Source organism: Benincasa hispida, chromosome 3 (genome assembly GCF_027475165.1).
Source record: "Benincasa hispida cultivar pf3 chromosome 3, pf3_genome.v1.1, whole genome shotgun sequence".
Classification (NCBI taxonomy): Eukaryota; Viridiplantae; Streptophyta; class Magnoliopsida; order Cucurbitales; family Cucurbitaceae; genus Benincasa; species Benincasa hispida.
This window is the reverse complement of record NC_143480.1, coordinates 39,739,126-39,755,026: the sequence shown is the minus strand read 5'-3', so window position 1 is coordinate 39,755,026 and position 15,901 is coordinate 39,739,126.

Genomic DNA, 15,901 nt, shown 5'->3' with positions numbered 1-15,901 from the left:
CCAATAAACTAAGATCCATGGTTATCGTTGTAACTTAAGCATGTATGAGGTGACATGCAAATGGATCGTGCTTTAAGTGATAACTTAAATGGTCTGTAGTATATGGATAAAAGAGGGATACCTTATCCTGGTGACACTACGAGTGTGGCCAGCTTTGTAGATGTTACAAATGTTGTAAAGTGCTATAAATGATTTGATCCTGATCATTCATGTATTAGACATGTGAGCGGGGGCACTCTATACAAAAGATTTTGTATAAGATCGGACCATGAAGTGTTTAGTCTCGTTATATAACGTTGTTCATAATTGAGATTTTCATTTCACTAAGATGACCATAGGTAACATGACCTTAATCTTGAGTGATTTGTGAACTCCTGAGGGCGGTCTTTTTATTTGCATAGGTGAGAGTGGCCAGATTGCCGACTCAATAAGCCTACCATTTTGGGGATTCGTCTTATTGGGGAGTTGGGAACTCAGCTACACAAGATGAAATTCACTCCTTCTACGAAGCAGGGGTAAGTAGATAAATTGCTCCCTTAAGGACTGATTCCGGAGCTTGAACAATGTGGTGCCACACCTTCTCTTGGCCTAAGAAGAGTTTAGTCATAGTAGGACTATGATCTATTATTCATTAGAGGAATCAGTGGTACTTAAGGAGTTAGATGTAACTACAGGGGAAAAACGGTAAATTGGCCCAACTGTACTTACAAACGATTTGTGAAGGGTCATTGTACTATTGATTGGTTATATCCAATGGACACAGAAATATATCTATAGTGCGAAGAGTGCAGTTGTCGGTCTTCAGTGGAGTGACCGACAGTTAACGGATGGTAGATATCGTGATTAAAGAGTTTAGTTTGAAATGTTCAAATTAATAAGAGAGAATTTGATTATATATGATATAATCAAATTAGTTCAATTATATATGATATAATTGATTTGATGTATTTGATTAGAGAAATTAATATAAATATGATTTTTATTAAATGCCATAAAAAGAGAAAAAGAACTATGGTTTATATGTTGCATATGATGTGATATTAAAACTATAGGTTATAAATATAATATGACAAGTTAGTTATTATATTTATTTATAATTATTAATTATGGGATAATTAATTTTCTTTTTCTACAATAACCACCTTAGTGGGTGGTTTTAGACAGTTTTATAGCTAAATGGGATAAAGAAGAAAAATAGTTTTTCATTATTCATTCCACGCACAACAAGTTATCAGATAACTAATTGAGAGACTAAACGATCGTGTCGAGTTCATTATACGATAGTGCCTTTTATTACACGATCGAGTGTCGAGTTTATACGATAGACTTTAGTTTTATACACGATAGTACTGCCTATTACTCGATTGTTTCCTACTCCAATCCATCCCTCTATCCAAAATCATACAGAGCCCAAAACTCCTGGATTCTCACACTGAGAATACCAAGGTAATCTTGTGGTGGTGTCCGTCTGTTCGAGGATCGAGTTTTACTCGCTGGTGATCGAGGAAGTTCTAGTTGCTCGTTGCGTTCGTGCTGTTCGACACGTTACTGAATGATCGAGAGAAATATGTGAAGAAAGAGTTCTTCAAAGGTATTGTCACTCGATCCCTTGTATTTATTTTTGAAGCATGCCGTAATTTATCCTTGAATGCATAATCGTTTCTGTGTGATTGTAAATGTTTATGTTCTTTCATAATGGAGTTTAGAAAGATCCGTTTCCTCTCACTAGTACTCTAGTTTTAGAGTTCCTTCACATCCCCCCCCCCCCCCCAGCTACGAATGCGTCTTAGTTCCATCTAAATGCCATTTAAACCACACATACAACAAATGAATAGAAAGAGTTGAACCCAATCTCACCCCCCCTCCCCCCCCCCCTCCAAATCCACCTAAATTTCTTTCAAGGCTGAACCCGTTATTCATAGTCTTAAAAGCATATAACTCAACTCTCAGATCCCTACAAATAAGCCAAGAACAAAGTTCCTTTAAAGTGCACAATTAGAAAGAGTCGAATGTGTCCTAGTTTCACCTAAACGCCATTAAAACCACAAAGTAGTAACAAATGCATAGAAAGCATCAAAGTGAATCCCCCCCCCCCTCCCCAAATCCACAAGACTAAATCTGTCATTCAATAGTTCTAAATATTGAGGATGATGCCTTAAACTCTCGTGTCCTGTAGTTTGTAAACTCAGTTTTGTACGAACGCTTATGAGTATAATATGTGATATTTTCTTCACTATTTGTCTTTGAACATTGGATGTTTTATTTGCTTTATCACAAACCAATAAACTAAAATCCTTGGTTGTCATTATGTAACTTAAGCATGTATGTGGAGACATACAAGTGGATCATGTTTTATGTGATAATCAAAATGGTCTATAGTATATGGATATATGATGGAAACCTTATCCTGGTAACGCTACGGATGCGACCCGCTTTGTAGAATAGTTACAAGTGTTATAACTTATTATAAATGGTTTGATCCTGATTATTCATGTGGGGACATGCGAGCGGGGGCGTTCTATACATAGAGTTTGTATAAGACCTGACCACGAAGTGTTAATGTCTCGTTATATAACGTCGTTCATGACAGAGACTTCACTTCATTAGGATAACCATAGGTAATATGACCTCAATCCTTAGTGAGTTGGGAACTCCTGCCTTTGAGGGTGGTTCTTTGATTTACACGGGTGCGAGTAGTCTGTTCGCCAACTCAAACCTATCACTTTGGGGATTCGTCTGATTTGGGAGTTGGGAACTCAGCTACACAAGATTAAATTCACTCATTTCTCGAAGCAGGGGTAAGTAGATAGATTACTCCCTTAAGGGTTAATCCCGGGGCTTGAACGATGTGGCACTACACACCTTCTCATGACCCGAGAGGTGTCCATACATAGTAGGACTATGTTGTATTGTTCATTAGAGGGATCAGTGGTACTTAAAGAGTTAGATGTAACTATTGGGGCAAAACAGTAAATTGACCCAACTGTACTTATGAGTATCTATGAAGGGTTATCATACTGTTGATTGGTTATATCCAATGGACAAAGAAATATATCTATAGTAAGAAGAGTTCAGTTGTCGATCTTTAGTGGAATACCTGCCAGTTAACGGATGGTGGATCTCGTGACTAAAGAGTTTAGTAAGCTATTCACGTACCGTTGGAGCTTCGAGCCATAGGTCCATAAGGTCCCCTTGGTAGCTCAATGGATTCAAGTTGAGAATCAGTTTTTGAGTTAGTTTGAAATGTTCAAATTGACAAGAGAGAGTTCGATTATATATGATATGATTGAACTGGTTAATTATATATGATATGATTGACTTTATGTATGAGATACATTAATTGGAGAAAAATGGATATAAATATGACTTATATCTAGTGGAGGAGAAAACACTATGGTTTATATGTGATATTAAACTATAGGTTAATGAATATAAATATGTTTATATTTATTATTATTAATTGGAAAATTATAGGATAACTGTGCCCGCCGTTTTCTCCGTAACCATGTGATAGTGGGAGGTTTCAATCAGTTTTCATAACTGAAGAATAAAATGAAAATCGTTTTCATTTTGAAAGGGATCACGTAGTTCGTTGACGCATAGTGTATACTGCCTATCGCTTAGCTAATCGAGAGATTATACGATAACTCGAAGTTACTACACAATCGTATACAAGCGCGCATCTTTCTAAATGATCGCTTAAGTTTTACTAAACGATCGTCTAGTGTCGAACGTTTACTAAACGATCGTCTATACGATCGCAAACTTTTTCCTACACGATCGTATACCTTCTTCTAAACGATCAAACATTATCTATACGATATATTATGCCCTTCTCCTACTTGCTTGGTCGTTGTATACGATCTTCATATCTTCCTCCCCTCTACCAAATCCCAATAGAGCCCACTTTTTGGATTCTTACACCGAGAATACCGAGGGTTCATAGTGGTGGTGTCATCCACATTTCTTCTGTTTATGTGGAGGTCGTTTATGAGTTGATGACTGGTGGTGTTGGTGAACAATTTCTTGGTCGCTCCAGCGAGAGCGAGAGCAGTAGTTCATTTGGAAAGAACGAGATCTTGGTGGAGAAGTGTTCTTCAACTAGCACGTATTTCTTGTTCTCTTTCTTATTTAAGTTTGAAAGCATGCAGGTAATTAGTTGTTAAATACATATCTGTTTTGTTAAAATGTAAATGCGGTAATTCTGTCATAATGTATATGGAACGATCCGCTTCCACTCAGAGGTATTCTTGTCTAAGAGTTCCTTCACTAAAAGCATACAACTTAACTTTTGGATCTCTACAAATAAGCCAAGAACAAAGTTCCTTTCAAGTGCACAATTAGGCTTTTAGATAGTCTAAAAAACAATTACAACATATACATCCCCTCCTCCTCTAAGCTATGAACATGTCTTAGTTCCACCTAAACGGCATTAAAACTACAAAGTACCAGCAAATGCATAGAAAGTGTCGAAATGAATCCTTCTCCCCTAAATCCACCTAAATTTCTTTCAAGGCTAAACCCATTGTTTGATAGTCCTAAAAGCATATAACTCAACTCTCGGATCCCTACAAAAAAGCCAAGAACAAAGTTCCTTTAAAGTGCACAATTATGCTTCAAAATAATTTAAAAAACAATTACAACATATATATTCCCTCCCCTACTCCCCTTCCTCCCCTTCCTCCAAGATACAAACATGTCCTATTTCCACTTAAACACCATTTAAACCACAAAGTGGCAACAAGTACATTAAAACATACATATTTAAAGTGGCTACCATAACTGTAGGATAGCCACAAAACAAACACATGAAGTTCCTAAATCCATTTAAATGCTCATATTTGAAGTCACTACCATAACTGCAGGATAGTCACATAACAACCAAATTAAGTTCCTAAATCCACTAATCAAGAACTAAAAGTTTTCATAACATACCTAGTTATTCGAAGGTCCATCTCCTTTCTTTTGTTGCACAGCTAACTGTCTTGTGATTTCAGTCAGTTGATCTTGGAAACTCGAAACATTGACTTCAACATGGCATTTTCTTCCTTTAAGCTTGTCACCTCCGCCTCAAGCTTTTTATACTTATTTCCAATATCTTTCTCAATTTGTGAGGAAGATGTACTATTTATAGCTAAATTTGGTTTTGGGTTCCACCCAAGACCTTTAATGTAGTCTAATCGTTTTCCCAAAACCCATTCACAAATAATTCCCTCCGTTGTTGGTTCAAGTTCATCTTGTGATGATTTTCTAATCTTCTCTTGCATTGCCAACTATATTTATAATGGTTTTTTAGGTTATATATTATATATAAGGGTTAATATAAAATTATGCATCTATGATACAATACAACTTACATATGCTTCTTTGCCGACTTCGCTTATCCACCCATCATTCTCTGAGAAGTGACTTTTGTAAAACACTAGCAAGTAAGAAGTGTGAAATTTAGTTAATTTGCTTTAAACATCCATAGAAAGTCCATTTTAAAACTTAAAGCATATTATATTTATAAAAAGGAAAGACTAAATTTTAACATTAACAAATGAATCTCATATACAAAATCAAAACCAAAATACACAAATAATCCATCTTTTATTATATCCATCCATACAAACCAAAGATAGAAGAACAATTTCATTCATAAACAAAGAATATCCTAATTTCAATCTAAAACAAATATACAAATCCATCTTAAAAGAAATAGGAAAAAAAGCAGAACAACTAAAAGCTTATTATAAATGGATTTATACATCATCCTTAATAAAAAGAAAACCCCTATCTGAATAATAACACAAACACAACCCATAGACACACTTGTTAGAAAAAAGCAAAGACAAGGAGAACCAACCGGTGTGTGCGACGGTAGTGCACGAGGGCATGCAATGGCGTTGGGCATTGAAGTGGCTGTCGTCTGTGTAAAAACATGGAGGGGAAAAGGGAAAGTAAAAAGGAAAGGAAGAGTCGAGGGTGGAAAGAAGAGTGGGGGCCAGAAGGAAGAGTTGAGGGGGGAAGGGGGGAAGGAAAAGAGAAAGGAAGAGTCAGGGGGGAAGGAAGTGTTGGGAAAAGTGTGGGATTTTTTTTAATGACTTTTGTCTATGCATATTTTCGTCGGGATAAGTTCAAATTTTTGTCGGGATAAGTTCGAATTTTTGTCGGGATAAATCTTTAAAAAATGTGCACGTTGCTCTATTTTGGCTAACACATTAAATTTTCTTCAGAATAAATACGTCTATGCCAACGAAAATAGATGCATCGAAAAAAAAATATCGAAACAGGTAAAAATTCTTGTAGTGTTTAGATTGTTATTATATTCTCATTTGGCATTTGAGTTGAAAACTTATTATGTTGTTTTAGTTTTTATTCTAAAATTTGTATACAAATTTGTGTTTTAGTGCTTAGTGATCTTGTTGAAATCTAATTTGAGTTTGGAATTTTATAGATTATAAAATGGTGCAACTTTATTGATGGTTGGAAGACTAAACGACTTAAAGGATGAGCAGATAACTAGTTGTGACTATATGTAGTGATTGTTCTTGTTGTTTTTGAAGATTTTTCTTGATTGTTATCCAATTACCTTCTATTTTTTATCTCATATTATTGTTAATCAAATGACAATCACATGTTAATTAAATAAAATCACAAAGTACTTATATCTAATGAAAATCAAATATCAAGTAGATATCAATCATATGATAATCACATGACAATCAAATAGAAATCAAGCAGAAATTAGATATCAATCACAACCGTATTTGATTCTCTATGCTTAAACAATTCACTCATGCTTCTAATTCCCAATTAATTTCCAAATCTTGTATACCATATTGGATATTATTGAGTAACAATCTATCAAATTGATACTAAGTAGTTTGTGAGGGGATATCATAATACCAACTATGAAATTAAAATAATTAGTTGGATTGGAAAACTATGAAGGATATATCAATAATTAGTGATTATTTAGTGTTGATACATAATTGATATACTAAAAAAAAAACCTAAAACAATCCACTGATACATTAAAAAAACTACTAAAATAATATATAGTTGTCCTCACATGAAAACAAATAACAAAGATATCTTTGATGTTCACAATATGATTATTTAAATAGGTGCAAATTTACATGTTCTTATATTATGACCAACATGCTTACAACGACTACATTTAGTGTGCTTTGCCAATTCAAAATTTTAAGGAATCATTTGCTTATGAGGTTTTCTTGCTTGACGTTTAACAATCAAAAGCAATATAGTATCGTTCACCTCTACAATACTCTATTCGTTCACCTCTACAACTTCTCTCAATATTGCTGAACATTTAACTTTCTCCAAATATGTTAATCAAATATCAATCTCATGGTAATCAGATAACAATCTCATGGTAATTAGGTAGCAATCACAACATAAGTTATGGTACTCAATCTCCAGCTAAATTATGAACTAAGAAAATTCAAATAAGACCCTTATTGATAAATCTACATTCCTCAATCTCTTCAAATTCTGACAAAACCACCTCAATGGAATAGAGCATCAAAAAATTAAGTAGAATCTTCAAGTGAACAAATTAAAAAGAATTTGAAGTTTAGAAAGAGAAGGCAAGCCAGTCATCGTTGAGTTCAACCATTTCGGTGGAAATGGTTAGATGTTCTTCAACCCATGATTGCCAACTTTAGGCACTACACACCACCACTAGCCTCCTCCTGCTTGACCTGTAAAGCTATTTGGTCGTTTCAACGATCCTCTACATCGCTCATTTTACTGACCAGTTCAATTTTCCCCCAAAAAGGTGCAGTATATGAATGGTCAGGGTTTAAGCTACAAGGATAAACTAGTGGACAAGTTACAACCATTGAATTGCAGTGGAAGTACAACTAATGGAACTGAAAGAAAAGCTTCTATTAGCACTTGAGGGGGATAAATACAAATAAGATCATCAATAGGAAATCGCCACCTAGCTCAAAACAAGAAGCATTTTTTCAACCCAAGATTAATATTAGGTTGAGGGAAAAAATTCTTAAAGAAATTTGTAAACCCCTGAATTTGCTTTACTAGTTAATTAAGATTAAGTTCTCTTAATTGTGTATTGAAGATGTGTATTATCACAAATTCAAAAGTAAGCTAAGTATGTAATGAATGATGCATTTGAAATGTTAAGAGAAGGAAAATTTTCTGTGTTATGAGTATATGCGTCTGGGTTATAAGCACAATCAAGACATGGAGAGTTTGAGAAGTTTAGGCAATGACAAGCTGGAAAAGGGGTAAGAAATTATGTTAAGTATGGAGTGTTGAGTTCTTGGGTGAAGAAGGAAGAAGTAACACTTAGAGAAAATAGAAGACTTTATACGTTAGAGCTATAAGGCGCCATGCAACTCGCTTTATTGAACTATGCGGCCAAAAGTCCATGAAGGGGACGTTGTGGCTAAGTTCAACAAAGTAGTATGAAGTAAGAATGTGACCAACCTTGTATACCAATGTTAAGGCTAAGTTCAACAAAATAGTATGTAGTAAGAATGTGACCAACCTTGTATACCAATGTTAAGGCTAAGCTAACAAACAAGGTGGCAGAAGATCATGCATTAAAGGTAATGCTCAGAGAATATGACAATAAGTAAAAGTATGCACTGACAGAAAGAAGCTTAAGTGGTCGTAAGGCCATGCGATGAAATTAAGCTGAGGAGTTAAGCTTAATTAACTGGTAAGCAAACCAAGTGGCAACCTTGTAGACATCAATTGAAAGATAAGTATGCCAGATGGCATTTAATTAGGTTGAAATGCCATGTAAACCTAAGTATAAATTAACTTGATGAAGAAGAGAAATGGTTTGCCAAATTTTCTTACACCTGAGAGAAGAAGTGTTGCTATCACTTAAAGACTTTGAAGTTTGAAGAGTTCTTGGCAAGCTGAAGGAAAGTTGAAGAAAATTCCAATAAATTCATAAGGGAATAATGTTCAATTTATAAGGTTAGTGAAAGTTAAGATGTTTATGAGAAAATTCGTTAAAGAGAGTTTAACTAGTTGAATGTTGGAATTAAAGTTATGAACTCTGAAAGATTGACCAATAAGCACGCAACTGCGTACGAAGAACAAGCAAGCAGTTGACCAATAGGTGATAATGCATTTATGCGTAGACAAAGAATTCACAACTAAGGCCCTCAGAGTACGTCGTATAGTAGATATTCATCGCATAGGCTAAGAAAGCGTTTCAGTGCTTATTCGAGCACCCTGCAGAAAGATATCCAGATCTAACCAAGTTATAAGGTAGGATGATTAAGGACAGTTGATGCAGTGAAGATGGGTTATGATGCGTTAAACCTAGTTGTGATGCGATGAATTATTAGTATGCGATGAAGTTAAGTTTATGCGTTAAGCTCAAAAGAGAGCTAATTATACTGACCAAAAGATCTTTTCTTATTTCAGGGCAGATGCAAATAGGGGAGGCTTGTAGACCCCTTGGATAAATAGCTTGAGATAGTGAGTGACTAGTTTTCAAAATATTTTCTAAATGTTTTACTTATGAATGCTCAATGCATAGTCGCTCTTACCTCAATGTTCAATGCATGCTTTTAGTAGTGGATTGAGTTAAACACATGATTGATGTTTCTAAAGACAGTGTTATAAGAAATCCTCATGCGTTTTACTTGAGTTTTTATGACATGACCTAGCATTTACATTAGTATCCATTGATTCTTATAAGTTTGAAAGCATGTTATTAAATGATGTTAACCTGTGCAATGATATGAAAACCTACTCCTAAGCTTTGGTACCGAAGGTATGGTAAGGTACCCAGTTATATGATGATCAGTGCTACCGAGTATGGTAAGGTAAGCAAGATACTATTCAATTCTACATGCACATAAGAATTATGTTATCGACATTGATAAGATCGAGCAAAAGGACTCTATCTCAACTAAGGTTATTAGGGATTGAGCAAAAGGGTTCTCCCGCATATTCAGGCGAGGGAGTAAAGATATTCTACAGGATATGTTGATGAGTTTTAAACCATGATTTTTATGTGATTTTTTCTTTACTTCTTAAATGTTATTTTCTGAACCCTGGTATGTTGATGAGAATGTTTTGTTTTAAACCTGTTTATACTATGAGTAATGAAAGCATGCTTTTTTTTTCTTTTTTTTTTTTTTTTTAAAGGAAGTCACTTACTGGGCTTTCTAGCTCACTCTTTTTAATGTTTTCTTTCCTAGATAACAGTCGATATCTTAAGGCTTAGCAGTTCTGGCACTCAATCACTTCTCAGACCTTTAAAAAGTATGAAGCTTAGGTGACTTATCTTGTTTTGTTAATCTCGTCTTTATGTTCATGTCCTGGGAAATAGGGCAGAGTTTGTGTCGAACAGACGTTATAAATAAGTTTGGTTTTTCTGAAACCGCCAAGTATGTTGAAGTTGATATTCTGACTAGTGGTAATTTTTATGCTTTGAGCTATTGCTGAGTTTGTATGCTAAGTTCTAGAGAATTATAACTGTTAATTAGGTTTTGCAGGTGCTAAGGACAGGTTTTTAGGAGTCTGTTGAACAGTAGTTTTCATAAGAGGATTGGGAATTGTTGTCTTCACATTTCTTTCCGGATTAAGAGGGTAATCTGAGAATGGGTGTGATAAAATCTAACCTGTGTTTCTTAATAAGCGAAAACTCCATGGAAGCAGAAGCATTCAATTGTAGAGATTCTATAACTGAAGATAACGACTGTATCAATTTCTTCGTTGATAATGGATGAAACAATGATAATAATGATAAGAGGCAGTGGCTGAAACTGGATTTTAGAGAGAGAGAGAGAAAAAATCTTGCAGAGGTAGCTTACTGACAACCGACGAGTGACGTGGTTGGCGATCGATAGAATGTGCGAAGGCAGGCAGTTGTTGATTAATCGCATGGTTCAAAGATGAGAATGTGAGGGTGAGAGAGATGGTTGAGAAGGGAGTTTAGGGTGAAAAAGGGGTAATAGACCTACTCGGGGTAATTTTGGAATAAAATTTTTAAAATTAGATTATTGGGACATGTGATTTTACTTTTCAACATTTTTCCATATTTGATTTTTTTAAAAAAATTGAAAACATAGTTACTAAATCCTATTTATAATATGATATACATTGCAATTTCCCTTTATAAAAAGTTAAAAAATATCCTTATGTTTGTTTTATATGACATCTGTTAGTATTTTGTTATTTAAAAGAAATATTTCAACTTTCAAAAGTTATATTTATATATTTGATATTGTAAAGAAAAAGTTAAAAAATGTCCTTACGACTATTATATGACCATAAATCATTTATACATTTTCTCTCATCTATGACCAACATTTTCCTATTTTTCATTTTTTTATTCATTCTTCAATACCCTCTTTCATTTTTATTTATATTCTAACACACAAAAAATAGACATGTTAAGAATTTAGATTATAATTTTGAAGACAACCAGTAGGAGGTAAAAGAACAAAAATATGTGCTTTATAAAACTTTTAGTCACAAAGACTTTGTTGATTCTTTTTTTAATTCATTTATTTTATTGGTTGTGATAAGTTAAAAAGGTCTCTCATGATCAAAGATGTGATGTTCTCTTGTTGGCCATTTTTGTTTTTGGTGATTCATTGCATTTTGTTGAGTTTTGAGGGAGATTTTAATTTTAGAACTTTGTGGGTTTTTTTTTTTTTGTGAAAAATTATGACATATCGAAGTTTGGGTTTGGTTTGTTTGCTATAAAAATTGGTATAAGAATTGGACAAATGGAAGAAAAAAAAAACTAGAGTATCTATATGAAAAAATGCAGGCTATATGAGTTAATTTTAGGTTGGTTCTTTCTCAATTAAGATATTTTCAAAGTATGTAATCATAGTAACTACAAGAGTATTTATTTTTTTTTCTTTGAAAAGGTTAAAGGTATTGATACAACTTTTGAAAGTGTAACAACATTTTTGGAATGAGATACTAATGGTTTTTGTCTATATACTAACTTTAAAGAAATTTTTGAACTTCTTAGTTTTTAAGTTTTAGATTATTTTTGAAAATTTTAAAATATAAATATATTTTTGAAATAAAATAATCATTCATGATTTCTGTCCATAACGGGTATGAGTTGAGTTGGGTGGGTATTTATTACCCCTGTTTGTTAAGCCCATAAAGAAAACCTATGGGTTATTAAAATTTCTTTTTTTTACCCACTCAAAACTCTCCTTTTTTTATCCCCTCAAAACTAGGACTTTTTGTTTTCAAAACTTATTATATTAGAGAAATATTAGACCTTTTATATTAGAGAAATATTGTTGTTTTGCTAGAAGTCGAGGGTTGAGGATTGGATTAATGTAGAGGTCGAATGTTGAGAACTCGACAAACAAAGAAAAATTTGGAAACAATATGTATATTAGGGTTGTCGTAGGTTGAAGTTTCGACATACATAACTCGACAAACAAAGAAAAACTTGGAAATAATATGTATAAAGGGTTGTACATAACTTGAAACTTCAACCCTGGATAAGTGAAATCTCGCTAATTTTGTGATGAGGATCTCCCTCTAGAAGGAAATCTCGCTAATTTTATGATGAGGATCTCGCTCTAGAAGGAAATCTTGCTAGAAATGTGGGTTCAATATCGTTAATTTTGTGATGAGGATCTCGCTCTAGAAGGAAATCTCGCTAGAAATGTGGGCTGAATCTCGCTAATTTTGTGATGAGGATCTCGCTCTAGAAGTAAATCTCGCTAATTTTATGATGTGGATCTCGCTCTAGAAGGAAATCTCGCTAAAAATGTGGGCTGAATCTCGCTAATTTTGTGATGAGGATCTCGCTCTAGAAGTAAATCTCACTAATTTTATGATAGGATCTCACTGAAATCTCGCTAAAAATGTGGGCTGAATCTCGCTGATTTTGTGATGAGGATCTCGCTCTGGAAGGAAATCTCGCTAGAAATATGGGTTGAATCTCGTTAATTTTGTGATGAGGATCTCGCTAGAAATGTGGGCTAAATCTCACTAATTTTGTGATGAGGATCTCGCTTTAGAAGTAAATCTCGCTAATTTTATGATGAGGATCTCGCTCTAGAAGGAAATCTCGCTAGAAATGTGAACCGAATCTCGCTAATTTTGTGATGAGGATCTCGCTCTAGAAGAAAATTTCGCTAGAAATGTGGATCTCGCTCATGAAGATCCTCATGAGCGAGATCCTCATTGTTTTTTTTTTTTTTTTTTATTTATGGAAATATGTTATTTCTATTTACTTGACTTTACTATTTGTATTTACTTGACTTTACTATCAATGTGACTGCTACTTACTTTCAACTAACACTCAAATTAATTTTACTCTTTAATTAATGAGGTTAAATTAATTTCACTCTTTAATAAATGCACCAAACTCTCTCCAACAACCACTTCTTTCTCCATATGACTTCCCACTCATACGTTTTATATTTCCACTGTCTTTTTCCACGTTTCATATTTCCACTGTCTTTCTCCACTAAAAAAGGTATGCTTTTGTTGGTTACTCTTTAATTCAATTTATTTTTTTCATTGTTTACTTCTTAGTTCAATTTATTTTATTTTATTTCTAATCTAACCATCATTATTTTGTGTTTCTTGTGGGCCCAAACTAATCACAAATCATTCCTAATTAGTTTGAGGAGGTTTGTTATTTTGAGGTTCAGAGTATCTCCTTTTTTTAGGACTTTTTTTTTTTTTTTTTTTTTTTTTTTTATGGAAATATGTTATTTGTTAATTGTTGGTCACATTTTTTTGAAATACTAGTTCACAATTTTTTTTTAATTAATGGTTGGTGACATTATATTTTTTAATCTGATACTTCTTTTTATCTAATAATAAGTTCATTTCAATAGGTGAAAAACAATGAGGATCTCGCTCATGAGGAAGAGCGAGATCCCTATTGTTTTTTTACCTCCTCTAATACTTCTCAAATTTTTGATGAATTATGGGTGAAATAGTACTGTTATGTAATTTTATTTATCTAATAATACATTCATTTCAATGGGTAAAAAAACAATGAGGATCTCGCTCTCCTCATTGTTTTTCACCTCCTCTGATACTTTTCAAATTTTTGATGAATTATAGGTGAAATAGTACTGTTATGTATTTTTTTTTATCTAATAATACGTTCATTTCAATTCTTTCTTTTTTTTCAACTTCAATAAGATCATATTCTATACATTTTGGTGTGTTATTATCAAGCTAGTTTCAGGATTAATTTTAGTATGTCTTACTATCGTTTCACAATCAAAATTGATTTTTTTTTAAATTATGTAATTGTAATGAAATGATGGTATTAATATTATAACCAATGTTTAATTTCTGAAAAATATAGTTTCTAATCGGTGACATAAGAATTAAAAAAAATATTGCACACCAATATTCATACAATCGGTTCACCAAGTTTTGAAAATATGGAAAAATGCATATTTTTTTCTATATACATCGTTTTAACACATCTTTCGGTGAAAATTTGTTGTCCTAGGAACTAGGATTATGACAAGTTTAGATTATTATAGGTACATTGGGCCCTTAAAAAAAAAACAAAACCCACTAAGCCTTTGAAAACATGTATTTTTAGATTATTATAGGTACATTGGGAAATAACACCATAAATCTAAACTATAACCCAATATGCCCAATACCGACGCTTGACATCGTTTGCTATTCTTTCTTAATCATGAAACATAATCTGCTAAATACCTTACCCTTTCAGGAACAACTTGTGTATCCCTTTCCCTATAAAGATGGATACTGTTGAAGACCTCTTTTTCGATCATGAGAATTATTTCGCACTCTCAAATACGGTTATTCATAACACTAACCACATTATTGAACAACTATCGAAGGATAGAGAGACAACCGACATATGCTAGGCACTGCATTAGGCAGTTGACCTTCTTTCACCTAATTTACGAGAGTGACTTGCATGTCGTGAAAATACCCGAATGGATAGATGTACCTTTACAATTCTATGTAATATGCTACGGTCGACTGGTTGTTTGGAACCAACAAGATGTATGGACGTCGAAGAGATGGTTGTGATATTCCTACACATTCTTGCACACAATGTCAAGAATCGAGTGGTATGCAGAAACTTTTCGAGGTCTGGTGAGACAGTTTCGAGATATTTCAACGCAGTTCTTAGGGCAGTCTTACAACTTCACACTGTTTTGTTAAGAAAAACAAAACCGATCACAAATACATGCACCGATGGAAGATGGAAATGGTTTCAGGTACAAAAAGTACTTAGTTTTATATATGAATACGTCATAAATATGCATGCAACGATAGATTTTTTTTTTTAATTCATTATGATCACTTGAGAGAAACAGAATTGTTTAGGTGCGTTAGACGGCACATACATTAAAGTGAATATTAGTGTCGTCGATCGACCTCGATATAGGACGAGAAAGGGAGAGATTTCCATAAACGTTCTTGCAGTGTGTGATCAAAATGGGGAGTTCGTCTTTGTTTTGCCAGGGTGGGAAGGGTCTGCAGCCGATTCAAGGGTTTTTAGGGATGTGGTTTTGTGACCGTATGGATTGAGGGTTCCAAAGGGTATTATAATAACCGTATACGTTATTTAAACATGCGTACCTGCTACAACACATGTGCATGACATTTCGAAACGTGTACAGGATACTATTACCTATGTGATGTTGGATACCCCAACGCTGAAGGATTCTTGGCACCGTACAAAGGAGAACGATACCATCTCTCCGATTGGCGTGGAGTAGGAAACGCACCGACAACTGCAAGAGAATTTTTCAACATGAAACATTCTTCAGCAAGGAACGTTATCGAGCGAGCGTTTGGGTTGCTAAAGGGGCGGTGGGCTATTCTTAGGGGAAAATCATTCTACCCAATACAAGTCCAATGTCGAGCAATAACTGTATGTTTTCTTATTCACAACTTGATC